The 7,689-nt window shown below is 39.7% G+C and overlaps 1 non-coding gene across 1 annotated transcript; it reads left to right on the top strand.

Moving 5' to 3' along the window:
- The first annotated feature begins 3,767 nt into the window (after window positions 1-3,767).
- LOC124596680 lies at window positions 3,768-3,930 on the top strand. The gene has a single exon (XR_006978342.1). It is a non-coding gene; the product is annotated as a U1 spliceosomal RNA (small nuclear RNA).
- The last annotated feature ends 3,759 nt before the right edge of the window (window positions 3,931-7,689 follow it).

Below are 7,689 nucleotides of genomic sequence, written 5' to 3'. Positions count from 1 at the left end.
TGGCACAATCCATGCATACTGCTGTACTGCAATGAGTACAGTAAACCTTTCCCTCCCGCTGCTCCTTGGGCACTTCCCACTTATTCTTTTATGAGGTACCGCTGAAGGCTTTGGGATTTGTTAATTTATAGCAATCAATTGTCTAAGATCATGCAGTATGTGCAAATTGATGACCCTCCTCTGAAACTGCAGTTCAACCAGCTGCCTCGCCAAATTTTTAATAAAGTCAAACCTCGATAATTGTCTATTTTCCGGCAATGATGAATAAATCACATGAATTTACAGCAGAAATATTCAACATTGTGTAAAAAAACAGTAAGGAGCTACCTTCTGCTTCTTCTGTTTGTGGAGTATATTGTACACTTCTCATCAGAGAGCATCTATTCCTCCTCTCGTGGCATTATAATAATGTATTAGTTCAGGTTTTCCAGTTTCGTCATTAACAGTAGCGCTGTGATGCACTGAGGAAACTAAAACCACTGCCTTTCTTAGTATATTGTACACTTCTCATCAGAGAGCATCGATTCCTCCTCTCGTGGCATTATAATAATGTATTAGTTCAGGTTTTCCAGTTTCGTCATTAACAGTAGCGCTGTGATGCACCGAGGAAACTAAAACCACTGCCTTTCTTGGTTTAGGGACATGGTTTACTAAAATCATATTTTCCCCAAAGCCAAAAACTGATTTTCCATATTTCCTTGCTTTTGAGGGAAGAAATTCCTTTGGAATTTCTTTTTTCTTTTTCTTCAAAGTCCCAACATAAGTAATGCCCCTTTTCCTCAACTCCCTCACAACTTCAATGGATGAGAACCAATTGTCAGCCGTGATATTGCGGCTGGTTCCTTCGATTGATTTTGTCAACCTGCATTGGTTTTGACAATTTTTTCTCTTCTTCTGACAAAGTATTACTATTACTTCCTTTGCCAGCATAAATGTAACCATCCAAAAAATGAGATTTTGCATCACTGTTTGCAAGAATTTTTATAACGTATTTTCTTGGCTTATTTGGAATATACATTCTAAATTTACACCTGCCTTCAAAGCCAATAAGCATTTCATTGATGCATGCTTGGTCACCAATAAAATAATTTTCTTAGGTCACTAATAGAATAATTTTCTTAATATTTTTCTATAAATAGATTAAATACACGAGAAATTGTTGCAGTTGGGCCTGTTTTTGTATGCTCTTGTCTAGTTATTGATTCGTCAAAACGGAGGGCAGCTAAAATTATTGCAAATCTTTTCTCTGACATGGTGCAGCTGAAAATCTCTCTGCCAGTCCCATCAGTTCCAAATATTGAGTTCAAATCCTCGTCATGTGATTTTGAAAATAGGCGTGAAAAAGAGTAGGCCATGGAATGCTTTCAACTCCACAGTAGCAAATCTGCTACCAAATATTTGTTATCTGTAAAGTTATTTCTTATGTCCTCCATTATTTAATTTGAGCATAATAATACTTCATCTAAAATATCATTTGTAAAAATACAAGCCCAAGCAGCTAGCTCAGAGCAACTTTTTCCAAATAGTTTAGCAGGGCCTATAACTCCGGGTAAATGGACAATTAAATTGTGGGAACGGGTATGTACATTTATGGCAGGTGGCGTGGACCACCACTTGAAACTATTTTTTCCAAAAATTCTGAGCTGTCATGCCCTGATATGCAACACTTCCTGCACACTGCATACTACTTCTAAATTTACCAAAGAAATACCTGATTCGGCTTCATATTCGTGATTGTCATCGGTCCCATAATCTAATTCTGAATTCGAATCACGGTCACTTTCCAAATCTGGATCAAACTTCCACAATCACTCATAGCACCTTCCAGCCATTCCAGAAAATTGGCATCATTAACACTCATCAACTGTCGCTGTGAATATGCTATTTTTGACTGAAACAATGTCAACTGTTTTGAATAAAAAAAGTTTCACTAATGGGGTCACATAGACCCCATGCTCCACTAATGAAACTCATAAACCACTTACAGCAGAACAACTACTTCTGTCAACAGCTCAGAATCTACTGCATGAAAGGAACTGTGGACCACAGTTCCTAATAGCGGCCCCTATGGGAATTACAAAATAAACGAAACTGGCTGGGAGTCCCAGGAACCCAACACCCTGGTTACAGGTTAATGGTGCATTCGTAAATAATTTGAGAGTTGTTACTTGACGTCAACGTAAAATGTATAGATTCCTCAACCGTAAACCAAGTTACAGAGTGAATGAAGTTGAATAAGAAACCTCTGAAACAATCTACAATAATGCAATCTTTTCTCATGATCTGTTTCTTGTAACACTTGCATGGCGTGTATTCTGTATGGTCGCAATGCTGATCTTCTTCGCAGCTCTGATTTTTGACGGATGACAGGCCTTTCTCCTGGCTCAATCGACGCAACGATTTCCTGGGAGACTTCTCCTAGCATCTTCGAACATTATCAATACTCTCTGCATTCAATGATGTTCTACGTTTACCACTGTCATCGTTTAGTACAACAGCTCTTGAACACGACAAAGTTGTTGCCTTTGTTGAACACAGTGCACATTGAATTTTCTCCGGAATGCCTGTTGTGTTGTAACCATTGAGTCTATCTTCCACTACACGTTCACAATAAAAACTAGCTCCCGAAGTGTATACGTGTTTGCCAGCTAAGGACTGCGAACGAATCACTAATTTGCTCGTTATTGTCACGCGGCCCGAACCACACACTCAAGGCTACATAAATATCTCTCTATTTAAAGTTAACCAATTTCGACAACTGTTTCGTCAGATCTTATAAAATCTTTTTGCTATAAATATGTTCATCTTACGTTGGTCCTCATGCCAAATTGTCGTGTGGATAAAAATCAGATTTTTAAGGCCGGAAGATCACAGCACAGTCTGTCGAAATATTTATTTATGCAATCTTGACAGTTGAATGTTTTTAGCAAATAAAACAGATCGCTCCTTCAGTCCTCTCAAAATGAGGAAACTCAACCAGTTATTGTATGTTGTTATATGTGACATTTGGTGAATCATATCTGCCTTTTACGCTAGTCTTTACTTCTATATACTCATTTGACGAGTAGACCAAATCAGAACAATCAGTTCTGTCAAATTGGGCGACAAGTTTACTGTGACGAATGCAGACGCCACCCTATTCTCGGCATGATATGTACGAATCCTGCTCCCCAGTCGATCACACTATCCTTATAACCACCCAACATTCTTCTAGCGTATCACAGCATACTTTACAGTAGAATAGGCTCCATCACTCCCACTTCCCTCAACACCTTTTTTGAAGCCCCCTTGTTTTTTTTTTCTCGTCTTATTTTTTGCTAACGTACTTTCGTAACATCACAAGCCGCGCTATTAGAAGCTAGCGTCGACGGTCATGTTCGTACTCGTTTAACAGCTGATGCTGTATCGACTGGAGAGAGAGAGAGAGAGAGAGAGAGAGAGAGAGAGAGAGAGACTACAGTCTGCGCATGCGCACATTTCATGCCACGATTAGGGTGCCATCTACAGTCGTCGTAGAGAACTGGTTGGTCCAATTCGACAGAACAGATTGTACTGGTTCAGTCTGGTTGTTGTCAAATTGGGTACAAACAGGAACGTGCCAATTCGATCAAAATAAAACAATGGCTTTCGATTACAGTACTATTATACTAGCGTAAAAAAAAGTATGATCTACCAAATATTGCGTCTAATGTGAGCAGTACTAACGTGCTCGCATCGTAATATGTTTGTCGAAGTAGATAAATGGGAGAGTTTTACAGAATAAAGGCATACTTACCTGGCACAGGGGATACCGTGATCATGAAGGCGGTTCCTCCAGGACGAGGCTCTTCCATTGCACTTCGGTTGGGCTGACCCCTGCGATTACCCCTAATGTGGGTAACTCGGGTGCATAATTTTTGGTAGTCGGGACTGCGTTCGCGCAGACCCGGTCTAATCATAATTCAAAATTGGAAATTGTATGCTAGCCTGTGAGTATTCTTAAATTTCCTCAGAGTCGATAAACAAAATATACATGAACGTGCCACATGCTATTTTCAGTGATGTTTACTATACATTTTGTTGTGGATTGGCAAGAGAGCCAACCCACTATGAGAGGAAGCCGAAAGGCACGCGTTTTAGCTCACGCAGGCTGGCGTGAGGTCTGGAACAGGACAAGGAAGTTAGACTTTAGCAAAAAAGGACGTAGCTGTTGGAATACTTTACTTTAATCCGTAAATAGTGAACATCGCTCTTGACGATACATGTTTTACACCTTCAATAGTAACTGGTAATGGCGCCTTGCTAGGTCGTAGCAAATGACGTAGCTGAAGGCTATGCTAAGTATCGTCTCGGCAAATGAGAGCGTATTTTGTCAGTGAACCATCCCTAGCAAAGTCAGCTATACAACTGGGGCGAGTGCTAGGAAGTCTCTCTAGACCTGCCGTGTGGCGGCGCTCGGTCTGCAATCACAGATAGTGGCGACACGCGGGTCCGACGTATACTAACGGACCGCGGCCGATTTAAAGGTAAGTGTGGTGTCTGGCGGTGACACCACACATTTTCTTGTTCAAATGGCTCTGAGCACTATGGGACTTAACATCTATGGTCATCAGTCCCCTAGAACTTAGAACTACTTAAACCAAACTAACCTAAGGACATCACACAACACCCAGTCATCACGAGGAAATCCCTGACCCCGCCGGGAATCGAACCCGGGCGCGGGAAGCGAGAACGCCACCGCACGACCAAAAGCTGCGGACACATTCTCTTGTTCCAACATTTTTTGCAAGCTGAGATGTAATTATGAAATTGCCTTACCACGGGAATTTTTGAAAAATGGCTCTGAGCACTATGCGACTTAACTTCTGAGGTCGCCTAGAACTTAGAACTAATTAAACCTAACTAACCTAAGGACATCACACATCCATGCCCGAGCCAGGATTCGAACCTGCGACCGGAGCGGTCGCTCGGTTCCAAACTGTAGCGGCTAGAACCGCACGGTCACTCTGGCCGGCGGAATTATTGAAATAAAGAGCCCCGACAGGGGCGTAGGCAGAAATTTTCCCAGACGAGGCATGTCTCTAAAATTGCCTATTTTTTATATAAATTAGTCAGTTTTGAGACTTGTCAGGCTAAAAAGCAAATTTTATAGGTGACAAAATGTTTATTGTATCCCAGAGAATTGATGGTAATCCACTCAATATTTACATATATTACAGGATGTTTACTTTAATACTTACAGGGTAAGCATGATTCGAGATTATCTTCAAAGTAAACTTTTTTGTATTATTAAAATGATCACGGATGTGACATCTGAAAGTTGGCGATCTAAAATTATGCCCTAATTGATACTGAATGTTAAACATTTTGAAGTAGGAAATAATTAGAAATGAGATTAATGTCAAATTTTTCTCGAAAGTGGTCACGTAGAGAACAGATTTTAGCCAGAGATCACTCGCACTGTTAGAAAAAAATCTAACATTTATGATTTTAGTTGAATATTCAAACACATTTCAAATCTAATAAACTGACGATCTAGAAATACTTTCTTCAATTAATCTGTGACTCAGCAATCAAATTTCAACAATAGCTTGCTAGTTGTGCCATTATTTGAAGTGGTGCGCATTGTTGGATTTTTTCTCTAACACGAGAGTCTTTACGTAACAATTACTTCTATTGTGGAATACCGCATTGCTTCACTTTTTGTGTTTCTTGTACTTGTAACATGCGGCTGTGTTCGTTTGCTTTCTCCCGAAAGTATTCTGTGTATGTTACGTCTTTTATAAGAAAAGTAAGTACTTTTACTGGGTTAAACGAAATGAATGAGGCAATTCCTAATACAGAGTACATGACATTCTCTGTCGGATATGAAAATACTTTTCTGGGAAGAAGTCATGTCGGAGGAACAGATATTGATGTGGCTAGAACGCTAGATGAACCAGTAAACGAGGATATTTTAGGTCGGGACACACACGTCCGGGCCGTGTCAGCGCCGAGCGTCGGACGAGTGACGGCCGTGCTCCCGGTCCTTTCCTGCAGGGGCCACACATGACTGGGGCACGTCCGTGTCTTTGTTGTTCCTTGTAATGACTCGGACGCGGTGATCTGTGTTTCTGTTTGTGAAAGCTGTAAAACATGTTCACTAGTTTTCGTCATAGTGAATTAGGACTTATAGCACTTACTTTAGACGAAGAGGAAAAAGAACGAAGGCAAACAAGAAGAAGAAAATTATGGATCCACAGTGCCTGGAAAACAAGACCAGTACAGGGAGAGTTTCGAACATTATTTTCTCATCTCATAGATGATGACACTAAGTTTTATGAATATTTTAGGATGACGCAGTACACCTTCTGTGAACTTTTAAAGAAAGTAGAACCAAGACTGAGAAAAAACGACACTTTCTGGAGAGTTTCACCCAAAGAACGACTGGCTGTTTTTTTAAGGTAGGTTAAAGAAAAGTACACAGAACACAAATAAAAAAGAAGTTTTAAGGACAGCTTTTTTATTTTATTACTTAAGTAATTGAAAGATAAATGCATAAGTTAGTAAATAATACAGTTAAATTTCTACTACTCTAAGAAAAACAAATGAGGACTATTCAGTGAATTAGTTTCTGAAGCTGATGAAGATGCAGGAGAACTTGGAGGATGATGGCTTTGGTTATTTATATACGAATTGTGGGAATCCCTTTGCAGATCCAAAAGCTGCTGTGTAGGTTCTGCTGACTCGTTTTCCACAGGTGAAGGATATGGTGTTGAAACAGATTTTGCTGTAGAATTGGAGGATGGTGGAGTGCATTGATGGACTGATATGTCATTCATGAGTTGCTTCAGTTTAAGTGAATTGATGGACTGATACGTCATTTATGAGCTGCTTCAGTTCAAAGTCTTATACAATTGAAAAAATCCTACTTTTAGCTCGATGAAAAAGTAGTGGATGCAACGATTTTAGGGCTGGTGCTATATCAGCCAGAAAAGCATCAACTGGGTTTTGTATTTCTCTCTGTTTTTCAGCTTTTTTTCTGCCAAAATGTAAGCCATGAGCTGGCTTGATGTAGATTCTTGTGGTTAAACTTCACGCTGAAATTTTCGTTTCAGTGGTGGTTTCATAAACGTGTTCGTATTTGAAGCGAATGAGCTGAGGACATATGGGAATGCCGAGTGCGCTCTATCAAAGTCTCTGTTTCACTACCCTGGGTTTTAATGATCGATTCTTCATTTGCAATGTCTTCTTGTGTAGACTCTTTTTCGTTTTCAGCAATAGACTGCTCCTCTTGGGAATCTGTATTTGATTCTTGTTTATGCTCATTATTGTCTTGCGTGTAAGGAACATTGGAAACTATTTCTCGTTCTACGATGTAAGGTAGCAGGAACTTTAGCAGATCTTCATACTTATATTTATGTTGATGAACAGCAGCTTGTACTGAAATAGTTTACCTTTTCTGCAGGGTCTTCCTTAGTTGGTCACGAACAGATGCTCATTTTTTTTTTTTTTTTTCATTCCTCTATTCCACCTGTAGCAAAAATATTTTAAATCGCGTATTTATATTACAAGGTTTAAAATACTGCAAATATTTTATAGATTATACAGTATTTCTCATCTTATACAGTTCAATTTTTTTAGGTTCCTTGCCACAGGAGATTCCTTTAAAACTATTTCCTTCGGCTACAGGTCGGGAAAATCCACAGTTGGAGCTATCGTCCATGACAC

The sequence above is a fragment of the Schistocerca americana genome, chromosome 2, assembly GCF_021461395.2.
Source record: "Schistocerca americana isolate TAMUIC-IGC-003095 chromosome 2, iqSchAmer2.1, whole genome shotgun sequence".
In the NCBI taxonomy this organism is placed as follows: Eukaryota; Metazoa; Arthropoda; class Insecta; order Orthoptera; family Acrididae; genus Schistocerca; species Schistocerca americana.
This window is presented reverse-complemented; position numbering and strand designations above follow the sequence as displayed.